The 18,324-nt window shown below is 37.9% G+C and overlaps 1 non-coding gene across 1 annotated transcript; it reads right to left on the minus strand.

Annotated features, from left to right (window-relative positions):
• Positions 1–1,462: 1,462 nt before the first annotated feature.
• On the minus strand, positions 1,463–1,569 carry LOC112322092 (U6 spliceosomal RNA). Its single transcript, XR_002976586.2, has one exon. It is a non-coding gene; the product is annotated as a U6 spliceosomal RNA (small nuclear RNA).
• Positions 1,570–18,324: the final 16,755 nt, after the last annotated feature.

Raw genomic sequence — 18,324 nt, forward strand, 5'->3', positions numbered from 1 at the left:
GTGATTAGACGAAGCCCACCCGTATAATGTAACGTAATCGTGATGATAACTCATCATATTCACAATGATAATCACACTCAAAGGAGAGGGGATTGTGTAAAGGCCAGGGTTGCTGGGGCTTAATCTCAGAATTGTGCCTTCCATAAGAGTCAAATTTTTAAATGCTTTTCACAAAATGTTTGTGCTTTTTCTGTTATGTTTAAGAAATCCCACCCTATCTCAATATAAAAAAAGTATTCTCCTACCTTTTCTTCTAAACATTTTGAAGTTTTGTTTTAAACCTTTATTTTTAATTTTTTTATTGTTGTTCTATTACAGATGTCTCCATTTTCCTCCCATTACTCTCCCCTACTCTACCCACCCCCACCTCCCACATTCAGTCATCCCCCCACCTTGTCTTTGTCCATGGGTCCTTTTTACATGTTCCTTGATGACCCTTCCCCTTCTTTCCCCCGTTACCCCCCTCTCCCCCTCTCTGGTTACTGTCAGCTTGTTCTTTATTTCCATGTCTCTGGTTATATTTTGCTCACTTGTTTGTTTTGTTGATTAGGTTCCCCTTATAGGTGAGATCATAAGGTATTTGTCTTTCACTGCCTGGCTTATTTCACTTAGCATAATGCTCTCCAGTTCCAACCATGCTCTTGGGAAGGGTAGGAGTTCCTTCTTTCTTTCTGCTGCATAGTATTCCATTATGTAAATGTACCACAGTTGTTTGATCCATTCATTTAATAATGGGCACTTAGGCTGTTTCCAGCACTTGGCTACTGTAAATTGTGCTGCTATGAACATGAGGGTGCATAGGTTCTTTTAAATTGGTGATTCAGGATTCTTAGGGTATAATCTCAGGAGTGGAATTGCCAGGTCAAAAAGCAGTTCCATTTTTAGTGTTTTGAGGAAATTCCATACTGTTTTCCACAGTGGCTGCACCAGTCTGCATTCCCACCAACAGTGCACTAGGGTTCCCTTTTCTCCATAACCTCTCCAAGACTTGTTTGTTGATTTGTTTATGATGGCCATTCTGACCAGTGTGAAGTGCTATCTCATTGTGGTTTTAATTTGCATCTCTCTGATGGCTAGTGATGCTGAGCATCCTTTCACATGTCCCTGGGCCCTCTGTATATCTTCCTTGGAGAAGTGTCTGTTCAGGTCCTTTGCCCATTTTTTAATTGGATTGTTTGTCTTCCTGGTGTGGATTCATGTGAGTTCTTTATATATTTTGGAGATCAAACCCTTGTCTGAGGTATCATCGGCAAATATATGTTCCCATACAGTTGGTTCCCTTTTCATTTTACTGATGTTTTCTTTAGCTGTGCAGAAGCTTTTTAATTTGATGAAGTCCCATTTGTTTATTCTTTCCTTTATGACCCTTGCTCTAGGGGACATATTGGTGAAAATATCGCTACATGGAATATCTAAAATTTTCCTGCCTATGTTCTCCTCTAGGACTTTTATGGAGTTGTGAAAAAATATGGAACGCTTCATGAATTTGCGTGTCATCCTTACGCAGGGGCCATGCTAATCTTCTCTGTATCGTTCCAATTTTAGTACATGTGCTGCCAAAGCGGGCACTTGTTTTTAAACTTTGAAGTCCTTAATTCATCTAGAACTTGTTTTGTGCAGGATATGAGGTAGAGACCTAATTCTTAATTTCATTTTTTTCAACATGGATAAATAATTGCCCCCACATTAAGTAGTTCGTCTTTCCCCCACACAAATGAAATGCCCCCTCTGTCCTATACTAAGATAACTCAGCTGCACAGGTCCACACCCTGGGCTCCACAGTGCTTTCCACCATTGGCACAACTACCCCTGCATCAAGGCCACACCCTCATGCTGACTAATGCTTTAGTCTTGTTATCTAGAAAGGCAAGCTCTCCCCCTAGTTTCCTCAATGAATGTTTGGATATTCTTGACCTTTTGATTCATCCAGATAAATTTTAGAATCAGCCCATCAAATTCAATTTTAAAAATCATTTTTGGATTTTGATTGCAATTGCACTGAATCAGTAGTTCTCAATGGGGGGGGGCAATTTTGGTCCCCAGGCGACATTTGACAATGTCTGCAGACATTTTTGGTCTCACAACAGGAAGGCGGGTGTCTAATGGCATCCAGGTCAGGGAGAGTGCTAAATATCCTACACTGACCAGGGTAACCCTAAAATAAAGAATCGTCCAGCTTAAAATGTCAATAGTACCCAGTTTAAGAAACCCATCACTAAATCTTTTCAATTTGGAGAGAACTGATACCTATATTTTTGAGTACTTCAATGGACAAACATGAATATTTTCTATATATTAATATATAGGTCCTCTTTAATGTATGTCAATGAAGTTTATAGTTTTCAGTGTACAGATCTTACACATCTTTTGTAAGTTTTTTCCCTAAGTAGATTATGATTTTTGCTATTATAAATGGTATTTAAAAAATTATGTTTATTGTTTATTGATAGTATATGGAAATATAGCCAGACGTCTTGTTAAAATTTAGTATTTCTTTTTTAATTTTTAACTGTTTTCAATTATAGTTTATATTCAATATTATTTTTTTATTAGCTTCAGGTGTACAGCATGGTCGGTAGACAATCACATACTTTACAAAGTGTCCCCCTGGCATTTCCAGTACCCACCTGGCACTGTACATAGCTATTACAATTTTACTGACTATATTCCCTATGCTGTACTATCCATGGTTATTTTGTAACTGCCAATCTATACCTCTTAATCTGCTCACCTCTTCCACCCAGCGCACTAATCCCCTTCCCTCTGGCAACCATCATTCTCTTCTCTGTATCTGTGAGTCTGTTTCTGTTTTGTTTGTTCATTTATATTGTTCTTTAGATTCCACATATAAGTGAAATCGTATGGTATTTGTCTTTGACTGACTTATTCACTTAGTACAATACTCACATTTAGTATTTCTAACATGTCTATAGATGTTTTCAAGTTTTCTCTATGAGAATCCTCTTCTCTGCAAGTAAATGTGTTTCTTCCATTTCAATACTATGTTTTTAATTTCTTACTTGTTTTATTATGATGGTTAGGACCTTCAGTACAAAGCTGAATAGAAGCATGGAGAATGGGGACCTTTTCTCCTACCTGATCCTAAAAGGAATACTCCACATTCAAATGAATGGAAATTTTTAATGTACATTTTAAAATTCAAACAATGCATTTGTGCTAGGAAAGATCATCTGGGTGATACAGAGTCGTTGAAATGTCAAGATCTTCTTTATCACAAATATAATCACTTGTAAAACCCACGTTTTAAAAAATGTTTTATTTACTGACCCGACAATAAATGAGAGATATTTTGAAATCACCTAATGGTCAATGTTTCAATGTCACCCTAAAATCCTATTCTACCAATTTTCACTTTATGTACTTTAAAGTTATTTAATTGGGTGTATTCACATTTTGAAATGTTATACGTCTTTCTGGGGAATTATATCTTTTATCATTGTCCTTATAATGCTCTGGCTTTAAATTCCACTTCTGATTTAATGCAGCTACGCCAGCTTTCTTTAGTTAGTATGTGCCTGTTTTATCTCCCCCCCACTTGCTTCCCACCGCGCTGCGAGCTTATGCTGGCAGCATATGCCTGGGTTTCTTTTCCCCCCTTCGATAATCTCTGCCTTTTAACAGGCGAGCTTAATTCACTGATATTTATTGTGATTATTAATATATTTAGTCTCATTTCTACCATTTTACTTTTTTATTTCCATTTGTCTCACTTTATCTATGCTTTCTGCCTTTCATAAAATTAAATTTTTTTCACTTCATTTTTTCACTACTTTGGAATTTATACACTCTATACTTGTCTTCTTTTAGCATTTACCCTTGAAAGTTTATCATGCACATTTACCCTTAAAAGTTTAGAGTCAAATAATATCCTTATCCTTCTCTCAAAAAATACGAGGACGCAAGTACACTATAGACCCACTCCTAACTTACATATCATAGCTACTCAGTATTTTAGTTGCCTTTTTTTAAAACTCAAAAATGTGACATTATTTTATATAGAAAGTATTTTAAATACATGTTTCCTCATGGTGTACCCAGCTATTCTTCTGGAATAATTTTCCTTCTTTTTAAAGTATATCCTTTAATGGCCTTGGCTGGTATGGCTCAGTGGAGTGAGTGCCAGTCTGCAAACCAAAGGGTCACCGGTTCAATTCCCAGTCAGGGCACATGCCTGGGTTGCAGGCCACATCCCCAGTAGGGGGCATGGAAGAGGCAACCATACATTGATGTTTCTCTCCCTCTCTTTCTAAAAATAAATAAACAAAATCTTTTTTAAAAAAATCTTAAAAAATAAAGTATATCCTTTAATGTAGGTCTCATGGTGGTAAACTCTGTTTTTGTGTTTATCTGTAAATTACTATTTCATCCCCATCCTTGACTAATAGTTTTGCTGGGTACACAATTATAGGCTATCGTTTTCTCTCAGCCCTTTGAAGATAGGGCTGTAGCTGATGAGTTTATGGTACCTGTCAATCCTCTGTGGATGTATCCTCTATGTTTAATATTGCTTTCAGAGGACAATGCGGGGGAGATTAAATGTGGGGGGTGAGCAGGGCAAGGGAGAGCAATGGGGGGGGAATGCAGACAACTACAATTGAACAACAAAAAAATTAAAAAATATATTGCTTTCATGTTTTCCATTTACTTTGGGGCCTATCTTCTAGTTCACTAAATTAAGGTTTGTTTTTTGTTGTTCTTTTTTCCAGTGGTATATCATTTCTGTAAGTTCCCATCTTTCAAATTCATACATTCATTCCCAATAATCTTCTTTTTGAAGTATAACAGTTTTAATTTTTAAGAGTTTGGTTGGGTGCAAAGAGTCAGGCTAGGACAGATATAACTGGCATTTGAAAAACTGGATTAATTTAGAGAAGGGCAAATCGGTTTTGATGGTTGTGCCCAAGTGTATGCCTTTCTTTAACGACTATTTTGTAGAGCAGTCTTAGGTTCACAACAAAATTGAGGGGGAGGTACAGAGATTCCCCATATGCCACGGCCCTGCACATGCACAGCCTTCCCCGGTACCGACACCGTGTGTGCATCCTTTATTTATTTAAATACATAGCTGTTCTACATCACGTATCTGACCTTTCTAATATCCACAGTCTTTGGGGGACTGAATATGTGCTCTGCTAATTACCTTTTCCTATGTTTGGTGATTTGGATTGTGAGCTCATTGCCTGGTTTTAATTGGTGGGGATCCTGTGAGCCTGACGGGAATCGAGCAGGCTATCTTCTCGCCGAGGTAACTACATGGAATCACTCTGGCCTCTCTGGAGGGTCTGCGCTCGGCACTGTAATCCCAGGCTTTCCTTCCCAGCGCTCAGGGCAGGCCCCACACTCATTTTCCTGAGTGCTCACAACGGCCCTTCAGCAGCTCAGCCCTGCAGTAGTCAGTCACTTGCAGTGTCCCAGAGGCACCAGCTTGAAGTCACTCTGATCCCAGCTCACGTATCCTGTTCTTATTCCACTTATTAAATTAAGCTAATTAACTAATTAAATTTAATTCTTAGAAGGAGAGACCCTTGCAGATTTCCCGTACCTCTGGTGATGCCAGAAATCTCTCAAGTAGAATCATTTGCAGTCTTTGGTTACTATGCAATAAATGGGCTTCTTGGAGTTCCCAGTAAGTCTTATTGGAGAAGTAGACCTGAAATATTTTTTAGTAAAAAATAGCATCTAGTATAATTCTACTTTTATAAAAATGATTTCTCTTTAGTTATACATCTTTTGATATGTGTGTATGGGATAGAAAGATACTGATACCTAGAATTTATGTTCATCTGATATTAATTATGGGTATTACTGAGTGATGGGATTGGAAGTGATTGATTCCCTATAATGAGACTGCATTATTTTTTATAAGAATAAAGTGATTTTTCTGAAACAAAAAGAAAAGGAAAAAAAAGGAGCAGACTGGAAGCAACTATTCTAATATGTTAATAGTGGTTGCTTTAGGGTACTAGGGATATAAGCTACTGTTACTTTCCTTTTTGTACATTTGTTTATTTTTAAATTAAAAAAAAATCACTGCTTGACATCCATCAATGAAACGTTTGAGTAGCGACCACCATTTGTACCATAAGGCATAGAGACTACATATGATAAGGCAACCAAGTGTGACTCCACCACATGAGCTCTGTTAGCACAGAGTTCACTGTAGGAACTGCAACATCGACGTCGTTGTTTTTGCTTATAAAAGCATGACAACTACTTTGAAGTTTAACTTTTGGTCCAACAGGAATCACACCATTTTTAGGGAAATATTTTCATGACATAGAGCAGAGTAATATAATCCTTCTCTAACACAGGTAAAGTTCCATTGCAAAAAATACTGCCACTAAAGAGCTCTTTGTGGAAGATGGGATGACCAAGAGAAGTGACGCTTTGCTGATCTGGTTGTTCGCACTGTCTGTGGTGATAGTCTCTATAACTATTACCTCTAAAGAGAGAACCTAACTCTGATGTTTATAGCTCAGAAAAGCTGAGTCGTAAATGTGCTTCATATACTTTTTTGTCTTGCCATCAAGTAGCAATTATCCTTCAGCTCATCTCTTCCTTCACACATCAAAATCAAAACAAAACCACCCAAACTATCTACTAGAATTAAAATCTTGGGGGAAACATCCAGGAATAGAAAAAAGGCAAAATAGCGATGTGTGTATAACACCTTCTGTAAAGCACCTCTTTTCCCTTGCTAATTTACAACAAAGGAGCTAGGCACAGCTGTTTCAACTCTAAATCCTAGAGCCTGGAAATCATATTTCTAGCAATGCATTCAATTTTACATTTCATTATAACTAAATAATTTAGAGATGTCTTTACATTCCTTCTGACGGAAATTTACCTGTGTGATACCGTCATGTGCCTCCATTTTCTCTAACTCAAATGTCAGAGCCATTTTCAATTTCTCTCTTTCTTCTCTGTACATTATCTACTTTCCCCATTTCCTCTCTGCATGCTATCTTCAAACATTACCTTTTCTTTATTTCAATAACCTAGAGCAGGTCTTAGATGCTTGGACTGAAACAACTATCTCTTACAAGCTTCCCTCCAATTTGTTTCTCCTTCATTTCTACATGAAGCAATAAAAATTATCTTCCACCAACAGCTGTTTTCAGTAATAAGAAAGCCAAGTTCTGTGACTAAGCTAAACATCCCTTCTGTTCTCCAAGGCCTACAATGGTTCCTAGTTGCTAGTTATATCAAATTGAAATTTCCAAATACTGTTCATTATGTCCTTAATGAACTGTGCTGAGTACTCTCAGCGATCTGCTAACATTTTCCCATATATTCAAATTTATATTCTCTATTGTATGTAATCTGACAACCATGTATTACCATGATTAATCATTTGTCGTTTATATTCTTTCCCACTATTGTAGGGACTATTTGCTGTCCCTTATATTTATCTTTTCCTTCTTCCTTAACAATAGATTCTCTAACTTTCACCTGGGTACACAGCTGTCCAGAATAAAGATTTCATTTCTCAGACTCTCTTACAGCTAGGAATGCCCATGTGACTAAGTGCTAAACAATAATACATAAGCCAAAATCTCATGAACAACTTCAATAAGTGTTCTGAAAAGGAAAGAGCATTCATATTTGAACTTCTCTTTCCTACTGGCTAGAATGCAAATGTGATGGCTGGAGCTCAAGCAGCTATCTTGGATCATGAAATGGAAATTACATGCTTCGTGGTGTAACAGGACAGAAAGAGCCCTTGGTCACTGACATCATGCAGAGCCATATCAGTCCTAGAATGCCTAGTTCTGGATTATTTTTAGAGGAGAAAAATAAATTCCTACTATGTTTAAACTGCTACCACTTTTGTGGTCTCTGCTACTATCACTTGTGGGTGTACCTAATTCTAACTGATCCACCCTTCTCTAAGTTTTCATTTGCTACTTCTCCTGTCTGACTAAGAATGCTCCCCAAATTTATTTTCCTATCTTTCCCACACCCCGACCAAATTGTCAGTTTTCTTTCTTCCTTTAAAATACAGCTTCAGATTCAAACATGGGACCCAACATGGAAATGGTTAATTTTGCTAAGCTTACGTAATTTAGTTAACTCTTCTTTGAACAATACATATCTATACATGTACATGTATATACAGTGATGGATAAATAAAATTTTTAAATATTGTAACATATTTTTAACAAGTTCTACAACTTTTACACCCAAACATTCACTATTTACTTAGGTAGTACTTTTACTACAGATTCATTTCAATGATGCCATCATTCACCAAAACTCTTTTAGCACAAATTTTTTTAAAAACATACTAAAAGCCCATCACTAGATATAACCTCCATGAGAGCAGAAATGTCCCCAATTTGTTTACTAGGCCTAGAAGAGTATCTAGCATAGAGTAGATAGGCACTCAATACATATTTATGGCATGAAAAAAATAAACTGTAGCAAAAGTTCATTTTAAGGTAGATTGATTTTTTTAAGAGTCAAAAACTATTCAGAGCTCAGTCTAGTGAATAAGATGTGTCACAAAGCTGGGAATATCATTTTGAGTTTTTTTTAAAAAGCAGTGGCCCTGGCTGGTGTGGCTCAGTGGATTGAGCACCGGCCTGCAAACCAGTCACCTGTTGGATTCCCAGTCAGGGCACAAGCCTGGGTTGCGTCTCTAGTAGGGGGCGTGCAAGAGGCGACCACACATTGATGTTTGTCTCTGTCTTTCTCCTTCCCTTTCCTCTTTTAACAAATAAATAAAATCTTTTAAAAAGTAAAAATTTTAAAAATTAGTGACTATAAAACAATAAACTAGATTTCCTTGTATGAATCATAAAAATAGCTCAGAGATGAGCTAGTTCCGCAGCTGTTCAGGGCCTCATTTCTTAAGCTTATAGTTAAGGACGCCAAACTTGCTCCCATTCCAGAGAATTTGCATCTGCTGTTCCCTGTGCCTGGAACACCCAGCCATTACATGAATTACACCCTCACTTCCTTCAGGTCTCTGTTTAAATGTTCACCTCCTCCGAAAGGCCTTCCTTTATTACATGACCTAAAATAAAGTCATTACTGTCTGTCTCTGTCCCTTGACACTGCTTTCCTTTAAAAAAAAAAAAGGAATTGTCACTTTACTATCTGACATATAGTTTTATATCTATTTGGTTTGTGTGTCTTTAATATCTGTCTCGGTCACTAGAATATTTGCTCCATGATGAAAGGGGCTTTATTCAGTGCTATAGCTCCAAATTTCTTCTAGATATCCAAATTTCAGAAAATAAAGTCAATGAACATGTTTATAATAAAAGAGGAAAGAAGAGCGAGAAGAAATGAAGAAAGGAGGGGCAAGAAAGGTAATAGAGAAGTAGCAAAAGAGATGAAAAGGTTCCCCAGGAGCCGTAATTGGTTATTCTACCATTACTGCTTTTTAGTGGAGGCTTGACTCCAAGGCTGCCATAAGAATGGGTCTATGTCTCTTTTGGGTATTTATTCCAAAGGAATGAGAGCCTTCAAGAAAGAGTCTCCACTACCTTTTAGAAGAGTTTGGGTGGTATTTACTATTATAATTACATTGGCCACCTCTTTACTGCATTTCTAGCTCCCCAGTCCACACAAGTACAAATTGAGTGAACACTTGAGAACTCCTGACTGAGTCAGACAGATACTTTAATGATTTTTAGTAGAATTAGTTTGTGTTGGTATAAGTATTTAAATTTTCATCCCTAACTGACATTTGGATACTTGCATTTCTTTCAGGATGTTGATGAATAGATTTACATAAAGCTAGAGGCAAGCCTCTGAAAATCCTTGTAACTAACTATATGTTCCTCTTACCATGCCCTTCACTTATGGCACAAAGTTCAGTTCCTTTCAAGGGACAGATATCTAAGTCACATTTCATGAATGTGTCTGCACTCTCAAGCTGTCCACTCCTTATACATAGCTTATCAAAACAGGTTTTTTACTGGAGAAGTTAGGGCAAAATGATAATTCTTTATGTTTTAACAAATTTTGTAGAAGAGGTGTCATTTTCCTGCTAATTTCTATTATAACATTGTAAATAAATCCCTGTCTTAAAAAAAAATTCAGTAGTCCAGAATTAACATTTTAGACAAAGGAAAGGGTTATGTAACAAGGCATTGCCCTAGAAGAGTTTGAGCACTTTTAGAATTTTGAGTTACATTTAAGAAAGTGTCGATTTCTTGATTTGTAGGATCAAATGGCACGAATGCACACACACCCTGATCCTCGTCTCAGAAAACAGTTCTCCTTCACATTCCAATTATGACTGAAATCTTAAAAATCAATCAGAATGCAAAGTAGGGAAGTCATTTGGTTAATGCCTTCTAAGCTCAAAGTCATTTTATTTGAATCCCAGATAATTGCATTCAGAAAATAGCCATAAAATTTTCTACTGAATTCTTCATCTTTGTTCTCTGCAGTATGGTGCCTAATGCAGTAATATCAGGACTAGTATAATATTAACATGCTAGGACTAAGAGTTATGTTTTACATTTTTTAGTTGTCATTAAATACCTACTGCATCTTAGGCCAATGTTCATTATACGCACTTTTTTTACGTAGCCTTGAAACCTGAAGAAGCTTGCGCTTCTTCTCCGAAGCAGGAACTTCTGGCGTGGGGTCAGAAGCCCAGGCTGTTGGTGAGTTACCTGCACCAGGTAATCTTTCAGAAAATGTCACAGGGTAGGAGCTATGCTGTCTAGTCCGACATGCTGCTTCCCTCTCTTTATGCAGCAACTGCTCATCCATCAGCAATGATACGACTTGCTTAGACTTTTCTCTGATATGATAACCTGAAAAATACGTTGAATTTCCTTAGAAAAAAATATTAATTAAGGCTACAATTAATTTTTACTCAAAAGAAAATTAGGAAAGATTAATACATTAGCAAAGTGAAAAAACCTGTGGCAAATAGAGGGAAACCTAAGTTTCATTAGAATTATCAATAAATATATTCCTTTTCTTATACTTCATGAAGTAAATAAATATGTGATTAAATCATATCATGCACTGGCATTACATTTTTCACTTTAAATACATTTTTAAAAGCACTACTTCCTCTGCGATAAATCAAACAAAATAGGCAAAGAAGAGGAATGAATTAAATCTGGATATGCTGACCTAGATGTATGACCATGACATACGGCTAAAGATTTAAAGTAACATGCGTAGCATGATTCAAGTCCGTACCGCGAAGGGGAATATAGACCTGTATTTGTATACGGAAGGAGTAGTGGATGGATGGATGGGTAAATGGGTGGGAAACCAACTGCGTATCCATGGTGTCGTTAATATATGTTACCATAGAGGGGTACAACTGGGTGGGATAAGTGAAGGGAGGGCAAGTGGCTTTTCTTTGGCATAAACTCCTATCAACTTGACGCCAGAAATAGAGTGCCAGAGCACAGTCTGAGACTGCATTCTAACCATGATGCTGTCCTTAATCACCTGTGTGACTTGGAATCAGGTGGCCTCTCTGGGCCCCAGTGTCCTATCTGAAAACCCAATAAACCTGCTCCAAGGATGGGTTAAACAATAACAATAATAAAAATAAGATGATATCTACTTGACTTCTAACCAATGTGCTTTTTAAAAAAGGAAAGATGCACAGTACTAAAATAAATAGTACTAGAAATAGAATAGATTGGGCAGCAACTGCTTTGTATCTGAAAGAGATAAAGAAAGGATAGTGGGGGAAGGGAAGGAAAGGAGAGAAGGTGAGAGGGAGAGGAGAGGAGGGAGAGAGAGGTGTAGAGAAACAAAGAGAGGGAGCAAATACCGATTCTCTGAAACAAGGAATTAAACTCTACAAGAGATCAATATCCAAAGATATTGTACTCAACACATGAAGATGAGCCCTGGCTGGTGTGGCTCAGTGAACTGAGTGCTGGTCTGTGAACCACAGGGTCACCAGTTCCATTTCCAGTCAGGGCCCATGCCTGGGTTGCAGGCCAGGTCCCCAGCTGGCGCCACGCAAGAGGCAACCACACATTGATGTTTCTCTCCCTCTCCTCCCTTCCTTCCCCTTTCTCTAAAAATAAATACATAAAAATCTTTTTAAAACACATCAAGATGAAAAGCTTGTTAGTTGAAGTGAAGGTTAAAATAAAAATAAAGCTATAAACTGTTTTTAATTGGAATCTTCGGTTGTAAGTGACGAAACTCAATTTGAACTGGCTAAGGCAAAGGCCATGGGAACACCAGGGGTTGCGACTGGGCGGGCCTCAGGTTCAGGTGAAGGGGAGGCTGGAACTACCGGGAAGGACTCTTTTCTCTCTCCTGTCTGCTTTTCTCTGTGTAGTGCCTTTTCTCCTGTTGCAGATTGGCTTCTTCAGTCTGGATGTGGATATGGCCATAGACAGCTCCAGGTTCATGCCTCACAGTTTGCCTCCTGGGAAATCTCCCTCTTCCTTCAAATTTGAAAAATCCAGGAGAATAGCTCAGATTGGCCCAGTTTGTGATTGGCCCACGTGCCCATCACTATGGCCAGAGAGTGGGATTTACTCTTGGCAACCCCCATTAGCAGACACAGTAGAGTGAGGGGAGCATCAATTCGACAGAAATGTGAACAAGTAGAAGGGTGACTGAGGAGCCCTCCTAAACTCAAGGCAGCGGACGTAGAGGACATGGAAATCACAGACCAACCATGCAACAGACCAATGCCCAGGGTTACTCACATTTAATCATTTCTTGAACACTTAAGTTTCAGGAAATGTTCTAAACAGTGGGGGCACAGGTGAGAAAAAGAGAGACAAGGTCCCTAAACAAGATAATTCCAGATAAAAATAAATGCTCTAAAGGAAATAAAGAAGAGTGATGTGCTAAACATTAATTTGGGGTGTGGTCAAATGTCTTGCTAAGGAAGCACCATTATCAGTTGAGTCTTCAACGGCAAGAAAAAGCCAGCTATGCAGATAACTCCAGAAGAAAGTGCCAGAAGAAAGGGAAGACGTCAGACTTCTTCAGGAAAGCCTTCTGCTGAGAGATGACAACCCCCTCCCACTCACCCAACACACACATCAGGGCTGCAGACTCAGTCAGGCCCCTCTTTCACACACTCTCAGGGCACCTACACTTACGTTTTTTTAAAAAATCCTCACCCAAGGACATGCTTATTGATTTTACAGAGATCGGGGAGGGAGGGAGAGTGTGAGAAACATCAATGTACGAGAGAAACAGATCAGTTGCCTCTCACACACCTGAACTGGGGACCGAACCTGCAATCCAGGCATGTGCTCTGACTGGGAATCAAACCCTCAACCTTTTGGTTTATGGAATAACACTCCAACCGAGTCACACTGGCCAGAGCTACTTGTTTTTTATAGTACTTGCACAGTTTGTAATTGCCTATTTATTTGGTAGGTATCTTTTCCCTCCACTAGTGTATAATATCCGTGAAGGCCAAAACTATATTTGTTTGCTTAAGAGATATTTTTTTACCTTTAAAAAAATTTTTTAAAGATTTTATTTATTTATTTTTTAGAGAGGGGAAGGGAGGGAGAAAAAGAGGGAGAGAAGCATCAATGTGTGGTTGCCTCTCATGTGCCCCCAACTGGGGACCTGTCTCACAACCCAGGTATGTACCCTAGACTGGGAATTGAACCAGCAACCCTTTGATTCGCAGGCCAGCACTCAACCACTGAGCCACATGAGCCAAGGCTGCTTAAGAGATTCTTAATGTTTGTTAAATAAATAAATGAACACACTGAGGAAAAACTTCCCAAATACAGGGAGGGAGTCTATAAAAATTCATATCTGAACACCAAGTAAAGAGACTTGGAAATATGGTAAATACAAAGATCTTGGGCACTGAGATGCACCAGCACGAAAGATATACACCGGACTTGTAGAACACATACCAGGCTTCACACAGTAGTTATGAAACATCTCAATAGTTCTCTTTCCATTCCTGACCCACTGACCTACCAAAATCTACTCTTCTGCCCATATTCCCTTCTCAGTGAATTCTACCTCCATTCTAGGCCAGAATTATAAACATTCACCTCTTCAATTTAATAATCCATGTCTATTGATTGTACATACTAAATATCTGTTAAATCCACTCTCTCCTCTACATCTCCCTGGTCATTTGTTTCTGTGGTATTCCAGATTATTTACTTATTTTTAGCCTCTCTTCCAGTCTACCCTCCACAATGCATCAGGGATGGGAGTGGAGGAAGGCATGGGGAGGGAGAGAAGCAACTCAAACATATCTAAGTTATCTTCCAGTTGGAAAAAACCTCCAGTCAAGTTAGCACAGTGAGTCCATGCTTCAGAGTACCCCTCTGCTCTGCTCCAAATACACAGCAATAATAGACATCACCAGTCTCAAAGACAAGACAAAAATCTCCATGAGCCAGAAATAAGAAAAATGAAAAGGCAGTGCGCAGGGCTGAAGCCATAAGGCTGCTAGGCTCTTGATCTAACACCAGAAGCTCAGCTCCTCAGGAGTTAGGGAATCAGTCTCACTCTTTGATGTTAGGGTTGCCCATGTTTGTGAGAGAATTCTGGGGAGAAAATGAAAAAGAAAAAAGCCACTAACTGCATCTTGGGCCATAATTTATTTGTAGCTGGGGGTCTAGAAGCCAGAGGACACATACACAGGCTTGGAAGTAAACGAAGTCACATGCTGGCTCGGTGACTAGATCCCTGGCGCTTGCCCTCGCATTATCACAGGCATGCACCCTGAGCTACCTTCATAATGGATGTGCTGAAGACTCTAAGGGATCTGGGTGACTTGAAAACCAACAGAAAAGGAAAAGTGAACATGGGTGGTTGGGGAATAACATCTCACTCAAAATAGATTTTTAAAAAATATAATGCTAATAGCCAATAAAAGACAATCAAAACAAATTCACACCAAATGAAATCAGTATGCTACAGGACTCTACAGGATCTTCCATAAATCAATAATCTATATTGTTACAGGATTTTCACAGACTTTTAAATCAATATGATCAAGAGAGAGTAACACAGGCATCATATCCATAACAAAATCATGAGATTACAAAACAAAAGCAGGCAGGCCCTGGCCAGATGGCTCAGTTGATTGGAACATCATCCTGTACACCAAAAGATTGCGGGTTCGATCCCCAGTCAGGGCACATACCTATGTTGCAGTTTCAGTCTCTACTTGATGCGTGTATAGGAGGCAACCAATGTTTCTTTTTTTAAAAAAATCTTTATTATATTTTTTTCATTACCATTTAGTCCCTTAATACCCCTCTCACCCCAGCAATCACCACACTGTTGTCCATGTCCATGAGTCCTTTTTCCTTTTTGTTCATCCCTCCATCACCTCACCTCCTACCTCCAGATCTCACCCTGCTCTCCGTCTATGAGTCTGTCCCCATTTTCCTTGTTGGCTCAGTTTTTGCATTAGTTTCCACACATGAGTGAAATCATATAGTATTTGCCTTTCTCTGCTGGTTTATTTCACTTAGCATTATGTTCTCCAGGTCTATCCATACTGTTGCAGAGGGTAAAATTTTCTTATTTTTTATGGCCAAGTAGTATTCCATTGTATAAATGTCCCATGGTTGTTTTATCCACTCATCCACTGATGGACACTCAGACTGTGATCTATGTTTCTCTCCTATATTGATATTTCTCTCTCCCTCTCTCTCAAATTAGTGACTATATCCTTGGGTGAGGGTTAAAAGAATAGGCAGAAATTAAATAAGAACAGATGGGTATGAAAAGGGACCACTGAAAATCCTAGAAATGAAAACTATACTCACTGGGATTAAAAAGAAATATCCAAGATAAACTTCAGAATCTAAATAGAAAGAACTGGCAATTGAAGAATAGTACTAATAAATTCTTTTACAATAGAGCACAGAGAGGCAACAAGATTAAGAAGATTAATTAAAAGTAACAAAGGACAGATTGCAAGGACCCAATAATCACTCCGAAGGAAGTTTCAAAGAAGAAAATTAAGGTAATTGCAAAAAAAGAAAAGCATTATTCCAAGGAATTTTACAGAAAAGACGTGGATCTTCAAATCAAAAATGATCTCCAAAGACCAAGGAGGATAAACAAATCTATACTTGGAAACATTACAAAAAAACAGAAGAACATTTAGGATAAAGAGAAAATCTTTGGTCCTACAACAGCCCACCAGCCATTCAGTCAGCAAACATTTACTTGACACTTCCACCAAACCAAGAGAAGAAACAGAGACACAATACAGTGATCTCAGCCCTCCGGACGCCTACAGTGCAGTGAAAGGGACCACCACGTTACTAAGTCATTACAGCTGCGTGATGTGACTGCAGGGGACGGGTGGACCCGCCTGTCCAGGAGGGCAGAAAGTGCTGCACGGTAGAGACAGTGGGAGAGACTGTCCTAGTGAATACTGGCACTGAGCTTTATTTCAACATGAATATATGTTGCAGGAAATAAGAATAATAAAAGTAAAAATGTGTCAAGGACTAATGGTATTAGCTAACATTGACTGGTGCCTGACTGACTGCCTTTCAGACATTACCTCTCATCTTCATAACAACCAGAGTTTATGAAGCCCATTTTACAGGTGAAGAAAGTAAGTTTATAATGAGTAAGAAACTCCCAAAGTCATAAGGTTCATAAGTAGAAAATAGAGGTTGTTTCTTTAAAAATAATAAAATATAGACTTTAATTACTTTGAGTAATTAAAGAGGAATTACTCTTTACAAGAGGATACAAGAGGAATATACAAAAATCAGTTGATCAGTTGTATTTCTATACATGAATACTACACAATCTGAAAATGAAATTAGGAAAATAATTCCATCAAAGAGAATGAACTACACAGGAATAAATTTAACAAAAGAAGAATAAGACTTGTACACTTAAAACCACAAAACATTTATGAAAAAAATGGAAGAAGACCTAAATAAAAGGAAAGCCATCCTGTGTTCATAGATTGGAGGAACTGAGGTTGTGAAGATGGCAATACTCCCAAAATTGAACTATAGACTCAATGCAATCTCAATCAAAATTCTAGCTGACTTTTTGTAGATGTTGACAAGCTGATGTTAAACTTGATATGGAAATGCAAGGGACCCAGAATAGCCAAAATAATATTGAAAAAGAGCAAAGCCGGAGGACTCACAATCCTTTATTTCAAAACGTACTGCAAAGCTATAGTAATCAAAACAATGTGGCACTAGCATGATAGAAATACAGATAAATGGAACAGAATTGAGAGTACAGAAATAAACCAATACATCTATGGTCAATGGATTTTCATAAAGGAGCCAATCTAATTCAATGGGGAAGGAATAGTCTTTTCAACAAATAGTAACGGGACAACAGGATATTCACATGCAAAAGAATAAGGTTGGACCTCTACCTCATACCATATACAAAAATGAACTCAAAATGAATCCAAGATCTAAATGGAGAAACTTAAATGATAAAACTCTTAGACGAAAACATAGGTATAATCTTTGTGACCTTCAATTAGGCAATAATTTCTTATATATGATATGTAAAGCACAAGCAATCAAAGGGAAAATGGATAAATTGGAGTTCATTAAAATTTAATCATGAAAACAAAAAGACAACCTAGAGAGAATGGGAGAAGATATTTGCAAGTCATCTATCTGATAGGTTTCCTGTATCCAGAATATGTAAAGAACTATGAAAAGCCAACAATAAAAACAATAACCTGGTAAAAATGGACAAAGGGCTCAAATAGACATTTCTCCAAAGATATAATTGGCCAACAAGGACATGAAAAGATGTTCAACAATGAGATACTATTTCACATCCACTAAGCAGGATGACTATAATAAAAAAAGATGGACAATAGCAAGTGTTGGCAAGGATATGGAGAAATAGAAACTGTCTTACATTGCTGGTGGAAATGTAAAATGGTGCAGTACCTAAGGAAAACAGTTTAGTGGTTCCTCAAAAAGCTAAAACATTGAATTACCATATGATCCAGGAATTCCATTCCTAAGTATACACCCAAAAGAATTGCAAGCAAGGACCCAAACTGATACTTGTACACTGATGTGCATTGCAGTATTCATGACAGCCAAAAGGTGGAAGCAACCTAAGAATCCATCAGCAAAAGAATAAATAAAATGTGGTATGTACATACAATGCAATCTTATATTAAGTGAAAGAAGCCAGACATTTAAGGGAAACTACTGTATGATTACACTTATATGAGGTATACCCAGAATAGGCAAATTTATATACAGACACACTAGATTAGAGTTAGCAGGGGAGTTATGCTTAATGGTTACCGAGTTTCTTTTGGGGTGATAAAAAAAAGTTTTAGAAACAGTGGAGATGGTTATTGCATCATTGTGGATGTAATTAATG

This window comes from Desmodus rotundus, chromosome 3 (genome assembly GCF_022682495.2).
Source record: "Desmodus rotundus isolate HL8 chromosome 3, HLdesRot8A.1, whole genome shotgun sequence".
Taxonomy (NCBI): domain Eukaryota; kingdom Metazoa; phylum Chordata; class Mammalia; order Chiroptera; family Phyllostomidae; genus Desmodus; species Desmodus rotundus.